This window comes from Physeter macrocephalus, chromosome 4 (genome assembly GCF_002837175.3).
Source record: "Physeter macrocephalus isolate SW-GA chromosome 4, ASM283717v5, whole genome shotgun sequence".
Classification (NCBI taxonomy): domain Eukaryota; kingdom Metazoa; phylum Chordata; class Mammalia; order Artiodactyla; family Physeteridae; genus Physeter; species Physeter macrocephalus.
In genome coordinates, this window is record NC_041217.1 from 77820261 (window position 1) to 77841487 (window position 21227).

General features: G+C 40.5%; 1 long non-coding RNA gene across 1 annotated transcript in view; it reads left to right on the forward strand.

Moving 5' to 3' along the window:
- LOC114486192 (uncharacterized) overlaps positions 1–21227 on the forward strand; it is a 52633-nt gene that overhangs the window by 12390 nt on the left and 19016 nt on the right. Inside the window, exon 2 of the long non-coding RNA XR_003679521.2 lies at positions 5309–5495. This is a non-coding gene — a long non-coding RNA (uncharacterized lncRNA). The remainder of the gene's footprint in view (positions 1–5308; positions 5496–21227) is intronic.

Below are 21227 nucleotides of genomic sequence, written 5' to 3' on the forward strand. Positions count from 1 at the left end.
GGTGGCTTCTCTTGTTGCAGAGCCCAGGCTCTAGGCGCACAGGCTTCAGTAGTTGTGGCTTACGGGCTCTAGAGCACAGGCTCAGTAGTTGTGGTGCACGGGTTTAGTTGCTCCATGGCATGTGGGGTCTTCCCAAAGACTTTTGCTTTTCTGTGAAGCTTTTGATTTCTCTGTCAAGTCTGAATGAGAGCCTTGCTGGGTAGAGTATTCTTGGTTGTAGGTTCTTCCCTTTCATCACTTTAAATATATCATGCCACTCCCTTTTGGCCTGCAGAGTTTCTGCTGAAAAATCAGTGGATATTCTTATGGGAGTTCCCTTGTATGTTATTTGTCATTTTTCCCTTTTTGCTTTTTTTGTTTGTTTGTTTTTTATTTTGTTTGTTTTTTGTTTTTTTAACATCTTTATTGGAGTATAATTGCTTTACAGTGTTGTGTTAGCTGTATAAAAGAGTGAATCAGGTATATGTAGTGGCTTCTCTTGTTGCAGAGCCCAGGCTCTAGGCGCACAGGCTTCAGTAGTTGTGGCTTACGGGCTCTAGAGCACAGGCTCAGTAGTTGTGGTGCACGGGTTTAGTTGCTCCATGGCATGTGGGGTCTTCCCAAAGACTTTTGCTTTTCTGTGAAGCTTTTGATTTCTCTGTCAAGTCTGAATGAGAGCCTTGCTGGGTAGAGTATTCTTGGTTGTAGGTTCTTCCCTTTCATCACTTTAAATATATCATGCCACTCCCTTTTGGCCTGCAGAGTTTCTGCTGAAAAATCAGTGGATATTCTTATGGGAGTTCCCTTGTATGTTATTTGTCATTTTTCCCTTTTTGCTTTTTTTGTTTGTTTGTTTTTTATTTTGTTTGTTTTTTGTTTTTTTAACATCTTTATTGGAGTATAATTGCTTTACAGTGTTGTGTTAGCTGTATAAAAGAGTGAATCAGGTATATGTATACATATATCCCCATGTCCCCTCCCTCTTGCATCTCCCTCCCACCCTCCCTATCCCCTGTTGCGTTTAATAGTTTTTCTTTGTCTTTAATTTTTGTCAGTTTGATTACTATGTGTCTCAGCATGTTCCTCCTTGGGTTTATCCTGCCTGGGACTCTCTGCACTTCCTGGACTTGGGTGACTGTTTTGTTTCCCATGTTAAGGAAGTTTTCAGCAATTATCTCTTGAAATATTTTCTCAGGTCCTTTCTCTCTTCTCCTTCTGGGACCCCTATAATGTGAATATTGGTATGGTTAATGTTGTACCAGATGCCTCTTAGATTGTCTTAATTTCTTTTTATTCTTTTTTCTTTATTCTGTTCTGTGGCAGTGATTTCCACCATTCTGTCTTCCAGGCCACTTATTCGTTCTTCTGCCTCAGTTATTCTGCTGTTGATTCCTTCTAGTGTATTTTTCATTGCAGTTTTTATATTGTTCATCTGTTTGTTTGTTCTTTAGTTCTTCTAGGTCTTTGTTAAACATTTCTTGCATCTTCTTGATCCTTGCTTCCATTCTTTTTCGAGATCCTGGATCATCTTCACTATCATTATTCTGAATTATTTTTCTGGAAGTTTGCCTATCTCCACTTCACTTAGTTTTTCTGGGGTTTTATCTTCTTTCTTCATCTGGGACATATACCTTTGCCATTTCATTTTGTTTAATTTTCTGTGATTGTGGATTCCAATCCACAGGCTGCAGGATTGTAGTTCTCACTTCTGCTGTCTGCAGAAGTGGGTGAGGCCGGTGGATGAGGCTATCTAAGAGTCTTGTGCAAGCTTCCTGATGGGAGGGCCTGGTGGTGGGTGGAGGTGAGTCTTGTCCCTCTGGTGGGCAGGGCTGTGCTCAGTAAAACCTTAATCCACTTGTCCAATCATGGATGGGACTGTGCTCCCACCCTGTTGGTTGTCTGGCCTGAGGCAACCCTGCACTGGAGCCTACAGGCTGTTTGGTGGGGCTAATGATGGCCTCAAGGAGGGCTTATGCCAATGGGTACTTCCCAGAACTGCTGCTGGCAGTGTCCTTGTCCCCACAATGAGCCCCAGTTGCCCCCACCTTCTCAGGAGACCCTTCAATACTAGCAGGTAAGTCTGGCCCAGTCTTTTATGGGGTCACTGTTTTTTCCCCTGGGTCCTGGTGCACACCCTCCGAGAGTGGAGTCTCTGTTTCCCCCAGTCCTGTGGAAGTCCTGTGATCAAATCCCACTAGCCTTCAAAGCTAGATTCTCTGGGGACTCTTCCTCCCATTGCTGGACTCCCAGTCTGGGAAGCCTGACGTGGGGCTCAGAACTTTCACTCCTGTGGGATAACTTCTGTGGTATAATTGTTTTCCAGTTTGTAGGTCGCCCACCCGGCAGGTGTGGGATTTGAGTTTATCGTGATTGCACGCCTCCTACCATCTTGCTGTGGCCTCCTTTTTGTCTTTGGATGTAGGGTATCCTTTTTTGGTAGGTTCCAGCATTTTTTATAAATGGTTGTTCAGCAGTTAGTTTTGGTTTTGGTGTTTCGTAAGAAAGGGGTGAGCTCACGTCCTTCTACTCCTCCATCTTGAGCTAATCTCCTGTAATACATCTTATTTTATTTGTTCCTTTACTTTTACATTTGATCTCAGTGTTAATTCAACATTTTTCTACATCTGATTCACTTAAGGTTTAGCAAAGTGATTTTTTAAAATAAATCTGCCCTTTTTTTCTTATGTCCTTTTGCCCATTCTCTTCTCTTTTCCCCCTACTTTTTCCTCACTCCTATTCCTCTCCATTTTACTTCATTTCCCTAGATGCTGCTTTTACTTAGCAGTTAATATTTTACTACAACTTTACTTCTGTAAGTGAGAGCTTTAAAGTTAACTGTTATACTTACTCGTTATTTTTAGATCTTAATTTATCTTTCCTTTAATTGATTTCATAATATACTGTGTTCTCTTATTAGTCAATGCAGATATGCCCCTGCTTTAAGGAATCCCTTTATAAAATATTTCAAACACTGCAAGAATTCAAGAAGAAGCTCCTCTAGTTTGTCTTCTATATTTAAGGCTTCAACTATCACTTGTATTACTGATAGCTCCAAATATACCTGTCTATCCTTAAACTTGAGATCTAGATCCAATTTTTTGCTGCTTATTGGATATCTGTGTTTGAGTATCCCATAAAACTTAAGTGCACCTAAAACATCTTATTACCTTCATTCCATTACCTTCAAAGTTAAAACCGCACCTGTGCTTCCTAATGTATTTCTAATTTTTAGACATCACCTGCAACTCCTTTACCTGAGCTACAAGTCATGAATTGCATTTGACTCCTCTGTTTTCTCCTTCCACCTCTCAACTGTTAACCAAAACTTGTTTTTCTTAACGGCCAAGATATTTCTCATTCATCACTTCCTTTCTTTTTGGTCTTAGATTCAAGCTCTCATTAACTTTAAGTTGGACTCTTGCAGTAGCCTTCTTACTACTTTCCTTACACACGTCCCTCTTTCAACCCAGTACTACTACAATGTTAATACCAAAAACTTTCATAAAGAGCCAATCGCACCCCCATTTCCTATAGAATAAAAGGTCACATACTCCATCCAGTCTGCCTTCCACAGTGTGACCTCGTATACTTTCAGACTCATCTGCCACTCCCCACCACCTCTTTTGTTTCAGCCACACCGAATTCTCTAGCTTTCTCTAATCAGTCAGATTACCACTTTACCTTGTGCCTTGGCTCATTGGGACCTTCTCTCCAGAATTTCTTTTTGTGTGTGTACTTTACCCCTTTCCTTTTCACTTTTAACCTACTAAAGTTCTGCTCATTTCTCAAAGACCCAGCTCTAACACCTCCTTGTAAAGCCTTTCTAACGTTCTCACATCCTCTTTCTTATCAACCTGGAAGAAGTTGTGGTTTCATCCTCCCATAGCAACGTGTTCATATTTCCAGCATAGAACCTACCAATTTAAAATAGTGTTTGATGTGTACTCTTTTGTCTCCTTGGCTATATACCGTGTGAGGTCCCTAAGGTAGAGACAAATTGATATTCATGTCTTTGAGTTCTTGGCACTCAGTACAGTGACACATTGGAGGTACTCAGCAAATAATTGCAGAATGAGTACATTGGATTACAAAAATTTATGCACAAGTTTTCTGGAACTGGGCTGTGCTTTAATTCATGGATATACACATAATTTGAATGGAAGAGGAAAACAAAGTGGGGTAAAATGGTATAGGCCTAATAAGGGAATTGGAAAGGAGAGAGGCACATAAAAAAGAAGTCAGAACAAAAAAGAGGACCAGGGCTTCCCTGGTGGCGCAGTAGTTGAGCTGGGCCTGTGAGCCATGACCGCTGAGCCTGCGCGTCCGGAGCCTGTGCTCCGCAACGGGAGAGGCCACAACAGTGAGAGGCCGGCATACCGCAAAAAAAAAAAAAAAAAAAAGAGGACCAACAGGAAGATTCTATCTATATATAGTAAACACATATTGGGGAAGAGGAAGAAAGATAATATAGCAAATGAAATTGGTTCTTTAGGACAGAAACAGTTGAAAGGTAAAAGGGTGAAGAGTAAGGCATGGAGTCAAATTAGACTTGAAGAGAAAGCACAAAGTCAGACTGGCAGATCTCAGTCTGGAAATGTTTCCAGTTGACCACAGAGCCTATGGTTGCTTGTATGTTGTGTGGATAATATTAAATGAGCTTTTCATGTCACTTAACTCCTTACCAATTTGTCCTCTGAAAAAGTGACTGCAGTTCAGCTATAAATACCTTGACCCACATGCCATACAAAGTAAGACATATTTTACCATGCTAAAGATAAGAAACTGGTTTAAGACTTAGTTTTGACCAACCGATGGCAGTTTGCACCTGCCAGACTTCTCTCAAGGATTCCCTTGCAAATAGTGTAGGTAGGCAATGAGGTATGTTGAACTGTGCACACGGGGTGGTAGTGAGGACTGAAGAGCTTATCATTTGTATGTCTTTTGTTTGGCTATTTGCATAAATATTCAGAGTGTGTTAATTTGCACACCTAGAACTTTAGAATAAAAGTAATTTGACTTTCAAATTGGTTTTTCTTGATTTTTTTTTTCATTTTTACACTCTGCTTTTTCTTCCATCTTTCTCAAACTCGATTTTCCCCAGTAGTAGAGTTGGGAGTTAATAGTACAAAACGCTGCTTGCTAAAGATTCTTTAAAAATAAAAAGACTGTAAAGAACTTCCAAGCAAAATTTTAAGAATTTCTGCTGTAGCCCATCCACTTGCTTGGGGTATTTATGTAGATATATTTGGGGGGGGGTTGTTGTTATTGTTTTTGCTACAATAACCATAACCTTGCTAGAATCATATACATATTTATTTTCCTCAATTAGGTGAACACTATAGTGTAAAATGGACATTGCTGAAGAAGGATAGAGATTTATATGAACTGCAACAGAGACATTACTGACATCACATGCAGCAGTGGTCTGTGGATATGAAAGGGTAGAAAATACTGAGTTGAGAGTCAGGAGACTTGGCTTCTAGATCATCTCACACTCTGCAGCTGTAAGACTTTGGGTAAGTAATTTAGGCACTGTGTACCTCAATTTCCCATGGTTGAAAAAATGGGAATGGTATCTGCTCTGCCTACTTCACATGAACTATTTGAGTATAAAAGGAAGTAAAAATGCAATAATAGTTCTGAGGGTTTTATGAACTGTGAAGTGACCTGTAAATACTGCACTGTATTACTATTATTATTATTCTGACTGATCAAGGAAATCATTCATTATGAGTGCAGCCCTGCCTGTTTCTCTGAAAACTAACAACCCAGTTCCATAATTATTTTATTCTTGATATTGCAGTCTGGCTGTACTGCAGTATTTAGGATCCTTTAGCACAGTCCATTTCTCAGGCCATGACTTAGTGTTTCCAGAAGAGGGCAGCAAAACTCCAATATGAAGAGTCTGCCACTTCCTCAAAGTAAAGCAGTGTTTCCTTGAGAGGAAAACAACTGTACTGTAAAGAGAACAGCCCTTAAAAAATGATGGTTTTTAGGTGACAGATGAGGCAAATTCCGATACTATAAATGCCACAACAAACATTCACTCATTTCAAATAATATTTTCCTTTTCTGTAACCTCTGAAGAAAATAATCGGGGCTGTTTCTTTAATCGCATTTTAATGATTTGACCTGTGTAGCCAGAACACCCCCCCAGCCCCGCCTCCAGCCAGTTTTTCCATTTAACCCCAGATTTTTCGATCTCACATTGCACCGGTTTTTAAATAAAAATGTTTTTAATAAGATAAAAGTAAGACGTTTAGGCCTGATTCTTAGGCCTGATTCCATTTAAGGTGCCCGGCTAAAAGTCCAAAGAATGATTTCCACTGGTGTCTAAATGTCTGTTATAGAGTGTGTCTGTGTCATTTGGAGCAAATGTTATCTGTATCTATCTTTCTTATATTTTATGATTTAAATTTGTTTTAAAATATCCTTCTGCTTTTATACATTCTAAGAACATCAGCAGCTAACATTTGAACTGATCTTTTTCTTTTTTTGAACTGTTCTTAATAGCATATAAGGTACTTTCATACCTGTTTTCATGTGAGGTTGATAGCCAGGCTCCCCACTTTACAGATAAATTTTCTCATCTGTAAGCAGACTAGCTGCTCTCTGCTTAAAGAGGAAAGTTCAGGGAGATGCCTCATATGTCAAGAGAGTCCCAAGGGGTGGGTGTTTTCTCTTTCCTAATGAATGATAGAAGAGCCAGTTCAGAAACTGATGCTTTTTTCTGTCTGCTTTACTACAATCAGAGATGGGTAGAAAGGCTTTCAGTGACAGTTTTTCAATTCATTCTGCTTTTGTCGGTTCATTTCTGGCTCTGCACTTTGAAAAAATTCCTCTGTTTCTCACTCTGCCCCCTCTGTTGCCTTCCCCAAGTCAGAGTCCTCTTTCCATTACAGCTAAACCTCTTCCTGTTCCTAAAAATTGCATCACATTCTGGGCTTACCGTAGACCAGCACCCCCACACTGGCACCAGGGAGTGCACAGGCCTCTTCTTTATTGGTTGAAAGTTCTTGTCTGGTGAGCACAGAATAAGTCACTCACTTCCTGACTCCCAGCCCTGGCTGAATTTGTCTCTGGAAAAAAAATATATCTCAGATTTTTGTTTATTTGTTTATAAATCCCCTTCACTTCAGCCATATACTTGGAATGAGCAAGATTTTACCAAGCAGGAACGGTGTGGAAGGGCCTTTGAGGTAGAGGGAGTAGTATGTGTGCCTCTCTGAATGAGCTGTCTACACTGTTGTTTCTAATTCTTCATTTCACCCTCACTTTTCAACCCAGTCTAATCCAGCATTGGCTCCCACTGTGTTGAAGGGTTGAAGGGGCTTTCACTAAGGACAGTAATGCCCGCCCCCATATTACTAAATCCAGTCAGTGGATACATCAGTCTCTATCTTACTTGACTGCACAGCATCTGATGCTCTTGACCTTCTTGATGGACCCACCATCTTCCTTTGGTTTCCACACACTGTTATTTTCCTACCTTAGTCATGGATCTTCAGTATCCTTTGCAAGCTCCTCTTTCTTTAGGAACTTTTAAGTGTTGGTGTTCCTTAGGACCCCATCTTATGTCAGCCTCTCTTTCTTCTACACATTCTCTGAGAAGTCACATCCCCTTCCATGGCTTTAGTTGAGATCTATATGCCAATGACTTCCAAATCTCTACTTCCACTGAACTCCAGACTTATGTGTCAACTGCCTTCTAGAATCTGTCCAGTTGGAAACTCCTAAAACCATATTAACTCACTCCTTCAAACTATTCCTCTTCTAATGTTCCTTATCCAAATATATGCCACAACATCCATCCAGATACTCTATCCAGAAACGTAGGATTCATCCTCGATTACTCTTTTGCTCATCCTCCACATTCAATAAATAACCAAGTCCAGTAAAATCTGCTTCTTTGGATCTACCCACTTACCCTTATCCCCATCTGACCTAAGTGATCACCTCTGGATTTTTGCAAGTCTTTGCTAGTTTCCTGACTCCAGTTTTTCTCCCCTTGGATTGTTTTCCACCAGTCACCAGAAAGCTTTTCATAAATGTAATTCTGATAAATTCACCTCCTTTGTTTAAAATCATTTAGTTGCTTCCCACTGTCCTTAGGCTAGAGTCCAAACTTCTTAGCATGGATTATAAGCCCTTCATGATCGGCAGCCTGCCTACCTGCCATCAGTCTGTGCTCCTCTCCCACTGGATTCCAATGTTTCAAATACACAGTACTTCCTCTTGCTTCTTGGCCTTCACAAATGCTCTTTCCTTTGCCTGGAACACTCTATTATAGGACCTCAAACATATCCAGTCTAAATTCTACCCCCAAATTGTCATTTATCTTATTCCTCAATCAGAACTGAATTTGGATACTTAATTTTAAATCAGTTCTTGAATTAAAACCCAAATTAACCTTATCTAATCTGATGTTTTTCTTATTTCTCTGAAAAATACATCCAAGGGTGTGTTCTAATGAAAATGTATTTGAACTAATTAACTTAGATCAAGATTGAGTTTTTCCATAGCTGAATGTGAACTGGAACATATTTTTTTAATTACTGGAATGTTTTCTTGATTATTATTCATCATGACATTCTATCTTTGGAATTTTTTTGTTCATTTCCAGTTGGTTTCTACTACTCTCCTTTCTTACTTCTCAACCCTTCCCCTCTGGTTACCCTACACTTGCCCCTCAGTGGATCCAGTTTGCATGCAGCGGTAGCTGCTGTGGGGCTGCGGTTAAATAGAACTGCTCAGACTGCAACAGGAAAGCATTGAATCGAAAGCAAGGGGGAGGAAGCACAAACCGATACCCACCACAAAGCTGCTGAGTGCCCAGCATGACCCAAGCCGCACCCTCTGATGAGGAGTCTTGTGGAGGAGTAAGAAGCCACAGAGCTTAATAAATCATCAGCACAGCCCGTTCTCCATTTCCCATGATCCAGCCTTCCTGGGTCATCATGAGTGTCACAGGTACTGGCCTAAGAAGGTGGGTGAGGACAGAAAAGCCACCAGAGAGGTAGAGGCTGGGGGAAAGTCCCTAAAATGAATGACTGTGGACCATTTATCTCAAACTCCCCACATGGTCCAGCTCTGTGAGCAGGAAGATCCTGGGTATATGAGTGTTTCAAAGGAGCTCTCTACCTGGGGTGATTCCCAAATGTAGACTCCCATGTTCCCTGAAAATACCTTTGCTACCTGGCTGAAAGGCTGCTTTAGTAGTGGCCAAAACTTTTTTATTTTATAACTGAAGATAAAGCCCCCGTGAGATATAATTAGAGAGCTTTAAATTCACATTAAGGTATAAATGACTATTTTTAGATTCTTTCCTGACTTCAGTAGAGGGAGAAGGAGAAGGGAAGGAGGTGAGATCATCAAAGATGTATTCTACCTACTTTATGATTTAGCCCATGCCTACCCTGACTATTTATGCTTGTCACCTTTGCTATCAAAGGAGATACTAATTCTCAGCAGCCAGAATTATAGGAAAGGGGATGAAAAGTATGGAAAAATGTGTAGTAACTAGGTCTAGATTTTAATCACTGTTAAGGTTGGGAACTCCTTGGAATTGCAGAGTCTCACAGCAGCTCATTACTCATTACCTCAGAATCTTGGGAGGTGAGAGCTGGGCCCCACTTTTGCGGCTGGAGAGGGAGAGCACAGAGACCAGGGGTGACCATCTTGGTCTGGAAGAAAGTCTGCTTTGCTTGGCTGGAAGTGGGCACTTGTGTCTTCACAGAGTGCCAGACTCACACTTCAGATAACAGAACAGGAAGTATGGTTAGTGCAGCTGAGAGGTGAGAGAGAACTTACTGTGTACCCAAGACCATTAAGTTACCCATTGACCTTTCTGCATCACACTTTTCTATCCTGTAAGTGACAGGGACCAAGTGTGGGAGCACTGAGAAGCAGGTGAAACGTCCCCTGAGGTGTACCCCCTTCCCTTGCAGCAGTCTCACCTCTCCAGTCATGTTCAGCTTCTTTCTTCTCTTCAACCCAGAAAATCTTCCAAGATCTAGATCATCAATGAAATTTAAATGGAGGAGTATGGGCACTTAGATAGGAGGTGAGGGAAACAATTCTTGAGTAGATGGACCATCGTCTCTCACAAGACCAGAGCTACAAGTGGTAAAAATGCGGCCTCTGTTTTAGCAACACCAACAGCAGTGAGTTGGAAGGGATCCTAATCAAGGAAAAAGGGAATGGAATTGTAGTCAGATGACTGTTTTGAAACTATCCTCCTTCCCTCCTTTCCTGCCTCCTTCTTTCCTCCCTTCCTCTCAGAATGGAGGAGAGGGAAATGTAGCCATAGAATGGGAAGCTCCTTGAAGCTCAGAGGAATGCTGCAAGCTTCCCAAGACTGAGTGCCTGCCCAGAGGTTGCCTACTTTCTTCAGTGGTCAAGGACATTCCTCTTGTTAAACCCTCAAGTTGTGTTTAATAATTATGTGTGATCCAAGCTGCAGGAGCTAGGTGACTGTGCTCCCCAGGTCCCATCTTTCAGCTGATGACCTGCCTTAATACGTTCCATTCCTTAGACAAGGAAAATTCACAATATGAGTGCAAAGGGGGAGACAGGGAATGTGAGCTACTTTTTGAAAAAGCTTACTTATGAAAGAAGAGAGGTTGGCTAGAGGACATACGGAGTAAAGAATGGATTTCTTTTTTTTTTTTTTTTTTTTTTAATTGAGAGGTTTAGGTAAGTGCACATACTTGAGGAGAAAGAGTGTGGTGAGAGATCTTAAGCAAGTTACTTCATTCTAAACTTTGATTCTCTCATCTGGGGAAAAAAGGAAGTTTCTATGAAGATTACAATTAATTAAAATCAAATCCACAGTAGTAGCTTGAACACTGCAAAGCCCTTTTAAACATGTTGATTATTATAACTATCATCATCTAGTGACTATACAGATGAGTAAGCCCTGGTCACAGCTGTTCTGTCTCTGTGTCTTCTACCCTATATGACAGCTGTGAGGACGAGATGGGCTCTTGAGTAGGCAGGGCCAAGACATACAAGGAAGAGGCTAATAAATAGTGGTGTGATTTGTATCTTGTCATGCTTTGAACCTTGGGGGATGGTGTCTGTGTGTGTGTGCATGTGTGTGTCTTACTAGATACTTTGTTACCAAATAATACTATTAATAATAATAATATTAAATAATACTATTTTTGTTTCTTATTTTATTATCTATTATTTTAAAATTCTTATTTAAAAAATGGACACATTCAGATCCAACATCTCTCCAAAAAGCTCGAATTTAGGGAAAACATTTTTAGAAACTAAAAATACTCTTCTTGAAATACAAGGGAATGTACAAATAGTATTATAGGCATGAATTTCTGCTTAGACAAAGGAGCAGTTTCCTAGAAGTTACCTAATGTTAATCCACAGCTTTTGTAGGAAGGGTTAACCTCTTATCTTTTCTGGCTATTTACAGGATAACATTATAATTTTGCTTTGAAGCAAATTTGGCCACAGCAATCATGATTCTTTTTATCAAACAATTCCCATCAGCTCTACACAGCTTTATATACTCAGCAAATCAGTCTTTATCCTCATAATTATTTGCTTTGCAACTTTGCTTTGAGCCATCCCACCCCCATTCCTACACAGTTTGCAGTAAAGATATCCTACAAATTCCACTCCTACATTTCCTCTCCCTTTCCCGTGTGGCTTTCCAACCTTGAGATGATTTATGCCTTCATTTCTGGGCGCATCTCCACCTATTCCTTATCGTCTCTCCTCCATCCCTTAGTCCATCCTCCTCTTCCCCTGGCCCCTCTCCACCTCCAGCTTTTATTACTAGCAACCCCTCAGGCCAATCCATAGCATGCTCCTTCATGCATTACATGAACAAATTTTTTGAAGGCATTGAAAGGAACAACCTGGTGTCTTTTTCCAATAATGAATGAAAAATAGCCATATTCAGATATAATTTATATACTGTAAAGTTCAAATGTTTAGGGTGTACAATTCAGTGGTTTATAGTATTTATATATAAGTAGAGAGAGTTGCACATCTATCACCTTAATTAATTTTAGAACATTTTCATTATTCCCCAAAGAAACCTTATACCAGTTAACAGTCACTCACTATTTTCACTCCCCTCCTCACCCTTTTGCTCCCTCTAATTCTAGGCAACCACTAATCGACTTTCTGTTTTTATAGATCTGCCTTTTCTAAACATTTTACATAAATGAGATCCACACATTAGTGGTCTTTTGTGACTGGCTTCTTTCACCTACATAATGTTTTCGAGGTTCAACTATATTGTAGCATTTGGCATCTGTACTTCATTCCTTTTTATTGCCAAATAATATTCTATTGTATGACTATATCACTTTCTGTTTATCCATTCATCGGTTGATGAACTTTTAGGTTATTTTCATTTTTTGGCTATTATACAAATAAAATTACTATGAACATTTATGTACAAGCTTTTGTGTGGACATAAGTTTTCATTTTTCTTGGATAGAAACCTAGGATTGGAATTGCTAGGTCATAAGGTAACTCTATTTTTAGCATTTAGAGGGACTGCCAAATTGTTTTCCGAAGTGGCTGCATCATACTATTTACTTTCTCATAAGCAGTGTATGAGGGTTCCAATTTCTCCACATCCTCACCAAAATTTGTTAATGTCTGCCTTTTTTTTTATTATAGCGAGTCTAGTGAGTGAGAAGTGGTATCTCATTGTGATTTTCATTTGCATTTCCTGAATGACTTTCTATGTGCTTATTAACTATTTGTATAAGCATTTTCTTTGGGAAAATGTCCATTGTAATTACGCATTTTTAAATTGGATTATTTGTCTTTTTATTATTGAATTGTAAGAGTTCTAGATACAAGTCCCTTCTCAGATTTATGATTTGCAAATATTTTCTCCAATTTACGGGTTGTCTTTTCACTTTCTTCATACAGTCCTCTTTTTTTTTTTTTTTTTTGTGGTACGCGGGTCTCTCTCTGTGTGGCCTCTCCCGTTGCAGAGCACAGGCTCCGGACGCACAGGCTCAGTGACCATGGCTCACAGGCCCAGCCGCTCCGCGGCATGTGGGATCTTCCCGGACCGGGGCACGAACCCGTGTCCCCTGCATCGGCAGGCGGATTCTCAACCACTGCACCACCAGGGAAGCCCTATACAGTCCTCTTTTAAAACACAAAAGTTTTTAATTTTGATCAAGTTCAATTTATCAATCTTCTCTTTTATCGCTTGTGCATTTGGTGTCATATCTAAGAAATTGTTTCCAACTCAAGATCACAAAGACTTCCTCCCATGTTTTCTACTACAAGTTTAATAGTTTTAGCTTCTACATTTAGGTCCGTGATCCATTTTGAGTTAATTTTTGTGTATGCTATTTGGTAGAGGTCCAAATTAATTCTTTTGCACGTAGATATTCACTTGTCCCAGCACTATTTGTTGAAAGGACTATTTTTTCCCTATTGAATTGTCTTGGCCTCTTTGTCAAAAATCAGTTGAACTGTTAGGGTTTATTTGTAGATTCTTAATTCTGTTTCATTGATTTATATGTCTGTCCTTATTCTAGTACTACACTGTCCTGATTATTGTAGTTTTTCAGTAAGCTTTGAGATCAGGAAGTGTGAGTCCACCAACTTTTTTCTTTTTCAAGATCATCTGACTATTCTGAGTTCCTTGCATTTCCATATGAATTTTAGGATCAACTGAAATTGACAAACTGGTCCTAAAATTCAGTCCCCACTTTTATTAAATTATTAAAACATTTTCTTCCATACTCAAGATGAAATTGGATAAGAAGGATTGAGTAAAGTACACTTTGGAGTTGTGTAAAGCAGGGTGGTCCTTTGAAAGGGGGACCAAACTGATGGAGGAGGGGAATAAGGGAGCCAAAAAGTTTGGTGAACTTCCCACCCTAGTGAGAGGAATGTTTGTTCAGAGGAGGCAGTTTGATCTAGCACCAGGGGACATTGTGAAAGATAATTGAAATTGTTAAGTCCATTGATCTCCCCAGAAGAAAAAAAGATCTCCAAGTAAGCAGTATTGTTAGTTTGTTGATTCTTACAGAAGAAGATTCTCATCTAACTAAGGGAAGCAGCTGGCCCTTTCTTAGGGCTGTAAGACAAGAAAAAATGACGGAATTCCTCCCTGTCTTTTCTTACCTCTCTCTGTGGCCAGCCCTAACCTTTGTCCATCTTTGTTCCCCTTCCCCTTTATAAGTTCCCCAAAAGGAGAGGGAGGGGAGGGAGAAAAAGAAGAAAACCATACTGGGAGAGAGGGTTAGAGATGCTGGAGTGGGAGAGGAATTCTGGAGCACTTAAAACAAAAGATCTTTAAGGTACCGTGGGAGGAGCCCACTATGGAATATGACAATATGTAACAAGAGGTTTCAGGATGATCACATTCTTTGACTCAGGAATCCAACTCCTGATAGTTTATCCTAAGGAAATAAAACATGAAAAAGCTGTGAGTGGCAATGTTAATGAGGATGTTATATATAATAGCACAAGCTGAGACAACCTAAATCTCTAAAATAAATGTTTTATGACATCATGGCATGTAAATATGGTAGATTATCATACCAGTTCCATGGTCAAAATACACCCTGAATGGCATCACTTCACACTGCATTCTCTACTACCCTGGGTTCAAGTCACATAATCTCTCACCTGAATTATTTCAGTGACCTCCCAACTCGTTTTTCTGCTTTCACCCCACTCCCTTGTCTGCTCTCAACACAATAGTCATTGGAGCCCTTTAAAAACTTAAACATGTCAATCCTCTATGTAAAAACTTTGGCTCCCCTCTCATTTAAAGCTGATGCCTTTTGTTGGTCCCAGGCCCTACCTCCTCTGGCCCCCATTACTCTCTGACCTCATCTGATGCTACTTTTCCTCTTTCACGCCCCACTCTGACCATACAGCCCTCCTTACTGTTTCCTGAACACACCAGGCCTTCTCCTGCCTCAGTGACTTTGAACCCACTCTTCCCTCTTCTCCCAGATAACCATTTGGCTTGTTCCCTCACCACCTTCAGCTCTCTGCTCAAATGTCATAGGTGAGACTTTCTTTCCCTGGACCATCCTATTTTAAATTGCTCTCTGCCCCCAATGCCCAGCTCCCAGCATTTCCTATTTCCCTTCCTTGCTTTATTCTTCCCCATTGCACTTATCTGACTTATGTATTTGGGTTACTGTCCAATTCTCCCCATAGAATCTGTGCTCTGTGGGAGCAGGGATTTATGTATGTTGCTCGCTACCATATTGTCAGTGTCTTGACTTGCCTTGAACAGAGTAGCTGTCTAAAAAATATTTGTTGAATGAATGAATACTTCCATAAAAGTAGTAATTATCAAAACTAGTGTGTAATTTTGCAAGTGGGAAAATACAAAGATATAAACGGTGACATGGTGCATGCACCATGGTGCATGGTGGCAGTGGCAGTGTGGCCTGGGAGTAGTGCAGTCTGGGAGCTGCAGAATTGGAGAGGTCTGGACTCAGATCCTGACTCTACCACTTTCTAGTTGTGTGACCTTGGGCAAGTGGATGTAACCTCTCGGTTTCACCCTCTGTGAACCAGGTATGATAATGCCTCCCTTGTAGTACTGTTGTAAAAATTCAATGAGAAACTATAAGTGACCACCTGGCACATAGTAGGTGCTCTATGAACATTAAATTCCTATCTTCTCCTGAGGAAGACTGTATATCCAGTGGATAAGAACTGGGTGGATACAAAAGTAGAAATAGTTGGGTATGTCAGATAGAGGGATTAAGAATATTTCATTTTATTTTTTTAATAATCAAGTCCTCCCTATGCATGGGTATGTGAACAGAGTGGTAGGCTGGGGGTAAGGTTCTCCCAGTTACCTCCTGAGTCTGGTTTCACCTCTGACACTTACCAGATGTGTGACATTAAGAAAATCCTAACCTCTCTGGGCCTGTTTCCTTAACTGTAAAATGAAGAGGTTGAATTTAGTGACTTTTAGGGCCATCAGTGCTTAGAATTTCATAATTCAAATAGGCAAGCCATTCCACCTGGCTTTGCCCCACTTCGGCCCAGCCTTACTCAAATGTGATGGCCAGATGTTTCTAATCTTAGGCACATAAAAGGCTCTATTCTTTGGTTTTCAGAAGCCAAAAGAAACTGGAAAGTTTAGGAAAAGTACTAAGCAGATGAGCTTTCCTTCTCTCCGACCCTTAAACCGTCACATTCATATTGTTCAAACTTAAGAAAATATGAAAAGCAAAACAAAATAAATATTCACCTTTGGGTTTGAATCAACTATGTGAAGTTTTAAGCCATGAAGGAAAGTGTATGTATGTGGTTTGGTTTTGTTTTTTTAAAGTAGTGACTGAAAAGTAGATGTCAGCAGTTTTCAGCTGTAACTATAACCTTGTACCCACATGGCTGTGAGCTGAAGCCAGGAGGGAAAGGCTGGAAGGGAATGGCTGGAGCCTTCCCCTGCTCTGGAAAGCTTGCGGCTTTGTTTTCTTCGCATTGCTACACCAAAGCAGAGGAGAGGAGGATGTTTGGGTTTGCAGGCCGCCGGCCACTGTCAGCAAGTTTGAAGCCCTGGCTTCACTTCCCTGAACTGGGGTGAGAGAGGGGGGTCAGCTGCCCTGGCCTCCCTCTAACAACGGAGCCACAGAGAATTCAAATACTCCATCAGTTTCAAGGCTCTGACTTAACTCAGTTGAAAACTGACGATCTCATCTGGGAAGGGTCAGTTAAAAAATGACAGAACTGCCCAAAGTAAACAGAGGGAACAACCACAACAGAAACTTTCTCTGTAATGTTTCCTTAAAATTACTGGCCCGGCCCACCAGAGCTCTGGCTAGAGTGCCCACCCACCCTCTCTGTTGCCCCCATGGCCTTGTTTGGGTAAGCCCTGGCTGACCTGGCCAGCGCCTCCTGTCCTCAGGCCTCTCTCCAGTGCTCTCCCCGGAGAGCAGGGAGAGTCCACATTGCAGAGTGTTTTTAGATTGGAGTTTGGGTATCGTCAAACAAGAAGACTCTGTAGAGCTCATTTACTAGGACCCCTAATCGACGAGTAAACTCGGCTTAAATGATGTGCCCAAAGGTGGAGACTAAGCCTGGGGCAGAACTGGTCTCTTTGTTGCTAACCTAGTGCCTTTTCCATATTATCATACACTGTTGTAAGGGGCTAAAAGTAGGGAAGTTAACTTTAAAGTTCTCTTTCTCCACCTTTTCTTTCTAACCAAATTCTATTTTGTTGACCTTCAGGGCTATGTAGAAAAACGTATTTTGAATTTAGACTTAAGGACGAGGACTAAATCTTACCCTATGTGTACCTTGTGTGTACTTCAGAGTTCATGTTACTCATCTGCCCCTCCAGGCAGCATTGTGAGGTCAGTGGCTGAGCAGAGTGGGCAGGGCATGGGCTTTAGAGTCCAACAAGCCTCAGAACTCAGGCTCTGCACATTGTAGCTGAGTGAACTTGGACAAATTATCTACTCTCTCCACAACTTACTTTCCACACGTGTGAAACGGAAACAATCATAGCATCTACTTCGTCATATTTCCATGAAGATTTCACGGGATGGTACATGTTATGCACAATGAAAAACCCAACAAATGTAGAAATTGTTAATACCCTAGGAGGCATTTATTGTACCCTTTTTACAGATGAAGAAATTAAGGCTCAGAGAGGCTAAAGGGCTGTAGTCTTACAACTGGTTAGTAAGAGAGTCAGGATTCAGCTCAGCCTCCTTACACCACATCCAGGGCACTTGCCACTCCACTGCTGAGTGTAGATGGTTGAAGGTGGCTCTGGGCCATGGGTCAGAATTGTCTGTCCCTAGCATCACAGAATGACACGTTATTTATTAAGCCCTCACATGCCCGAGGTACTGGGAAATGGATGCTTCAGGGGTGAGGTAGGCTTTCATGTGCAGCTTTTTTTATCAAGCAGTCTTTACACAGACACCAGCTAGGAAATCAAGCCTGGCACTAATCCCTAGCCCAAGCCCAGGGAAGTTGGGCTCGGGGGTTAGGTCAGAAGTCCTTGAATATTCTCAACTTTCCTTGCCTTTGGCAGTACTTCCTTGATGCTCTAAGAATACTTTGTTTACCCTGCTATTAGAGCCTTCTTCACACTCTCTCATGTTACAGTATTATTGAGTATCCATCTGATTTCCCCTTGGAACAGTGAGCTCCAAAGTGGGTTGCCTAAGATGATACACCGAGACGTGGGAAGGAAATATGTGAACACTTGCTTCTATTTATTCTTTAAAATACTGAGAAAATTAAGCTTTACCAATATTTAAAGATTAGTACCATATAACATATATAATTTATAACAAATATGCAATTATTGGGAGTGCATGCTCAATATTTTTGATGGAGTGGAATGATGAAAAGAATTTGGACATAACTGTTCTAGAATATAAGCCCCTCAAGGGCAAGAGATGTGCTTATTTCTGATTTGTATCTAGCACTTAACCATTCCCCAAACAAATGAATTTGGCATCTATATGAACTTGGTTGTCTTTCTTTGCTTTTTCCCCTCCTTTTGTCATCCATCTGATATAATCCCATGTCTTGTTCAACATTCTGCCAAGACCTGAGCAAATAATAAAGCTGTGTTTGAGAAGTAAAGAGTGCAAGTGCCATGAGAAGGTTGAAAAGTACAAAACTGAAATAGAAATAAAAGCAAAAATAAACAAGTGGAACCTAATCAAACTTATAAGCTTTTGCAAAAGAAAGCATAAACAAAACAAAAAGCCTACAGAATGGGAGAACATATTTTCAAACGATGAGACTGACAAGTGATTAAATTCCAAAATATACAAACAGCTCATACAACTCAATAACAAAAACCAAACAACCCCAATCAAAAATTGGGCAGAAGACCTAAATAGACATTTCTCCAAAGGAGACATACAGATGGCATACAGACATACAATATACATTAAAAGATGCTTAACATCGCTAACTATTAGAGAAATGCAAATCAAAACTACAATGAGGTACCTCCTCACACAGGTCACAAATGGCCATTATTAAAAAATCTACAAATAATAAATGCTGGAGAGGGTGTGGAGAAAAGGGAACCCTCCTACACTGTTGGTGGGAATGTAAATTGGTGCAGCCACTATGGAAAACAGTACAAAAACTAAAAATAGGGACTTCCCTGGCGGTCCAGTGGTTAAGGCTCCGTGCTTCCATTGCAGGGGGCACAGGTTCTATCCCTGGTCGGGGAACTAAGATCCCACATAAAGCACAGCATGGCCCCCCCCCAAAAAAAACCAAAAACCTAAAAATAGACTTAACATATGATCCTGCAATCCCACTCCTGGGCATATACCCAGAAAAGATGAAAACTAATTCAAAAAGATACATGCACCCCAATGTTCACTGAAGCACTATTTACAATAGTCAAGACATGGAAGCACCCCAAATTTCCATCTACAGATGAATGGATAAAGAATATGTGGTACATATATACAATGGAATATTACTCAGCCATAAAAAAGAATGAAATGAAGCCATTTGCAGCAACATAGATGGACCTAGAGATTATCATACTAAGTGAAGTAAGTCAGACACAGAAAGACAAATATCATATGATATCACATGTGGAATCTAAAAAATGATACAAATGAACTTATTTACAAAACAGAAAGAGACTCATGGACATAGAAAACAAACTAATGGTTACAAAAGGAGAAAGGGGGAGGGGAATAAATTAGAAGTTTGGGATTAGCAGATACAAGCTACTATATATAAAATAGATAAACAACAAGGTTCTACTGTATAGCACAGGGAACTATATTCAATATCTTGTAACAAATTATAATGGAAAAGAATATGAAAAAGAAAATATATACATATTCAGTTATAAACGTATATATAGAACTGAATCACTTTGCCATACAACAGAAACTAACACAACATTGTAAATCAACTATGCTTCAATTATAAATAAATTAATTAATTAAAAGTGCAAGACTGAAAGTCCCAAAGAAGATAGTTAATGGTAGTTTAATGCACACAACAGGCAAAAGTAAAACATCATGGAAGAACCATGGGCACAAAGTCAGATATGGAGCACCAGCTCTGCTGTCTGAGAAATCAAATGTGGTCTGAGCATCTGAATGTTTTCAAACTGAGCACTGCCTTCCCTCTTGCTCCTAAAGCTTCAGAAAACAACACAACACAATACAATGAGCAAGGATCTTGGAGAAGTTTCAATTCTGTCACTCTCCCTGGCTGGGTGATCTTGGATGAGGCCCCTAACCACTTCTTCCTCCTCTCCTCTCAGGAAAATAGCTCTTTACCTAAAAATGAGGTTGGACTACATGATTATGGAGGTCCCTTCACGCTCTGAAGCAGCCGTGAATATAGATGAAGTTGGTGGTTTTCTACATGAGACAACTACACTTTGAGGGGCACCGTGAGGCCCACTGGACCAAAAACATCACCTTACCACCAGCCTTCCATGGTGCATGACATCCCCCCCTCAGACACTGTGTTTCTATGAGGGGCTTACCAAACCACCAGTAACTACTGACATGCAGCCACTTTCATTCAGTCTCAGCAATGTCCATTATATATGTAGAGTGAGACAGCAAGTTACGAAAGACTATTTGTATGTTGTATATATCTATAAATAAATATAAATATATGTGTTTATACCCAGAAAAAGAACTGAGAGATACCCACCATACTTTTAACATTGATTATTCCTAGGGTGTAGGAGAGTGGAGATGAGGGTAGAAATTTTATCATTTACTTTAAATCCTTCTATATCGTTAGCTTGTTTTCAATAAACTATTGTAATAATTAAAGATAAAATTGTTTTAAAAATAAAGCTTAGAAGTCCTATACAAATGTTTCAACAATAGTTGTAATAAGTGGCACCTGCTCTTCAAGAAGAGGCTCTGCTAGAAACAAATCTGCATCTTTATACTTCATTAGAGCCCTTGCTAAAGTACTGAGTATGCACAGATTCTACAGAGGGTAGAGGCCCAGACTGGGAGGCCCTAATCACATCATCAAAACTCTCATTTAGTTATCTTGGGCAACTTGAATTTGCCCAAACTTAACTTGAGTTTGTATTTCTCGATGATAAAACAAGGCTGTTGGCTTCCCTGGTGGCGCAGTGGTTGCGCGTCCGCCTGCCGATGCAGGAGAACCGGGTTCGCGCCCTGGTCTGGGAGGATCCCACATGCCGCGGAGCGGCTGGGCCCGTGAGCCATGGCCGGTGAGCCTGTGCTCCGCAACGGGAGAGGCCGCAGCGGGGGGAGGCCCGCATACCA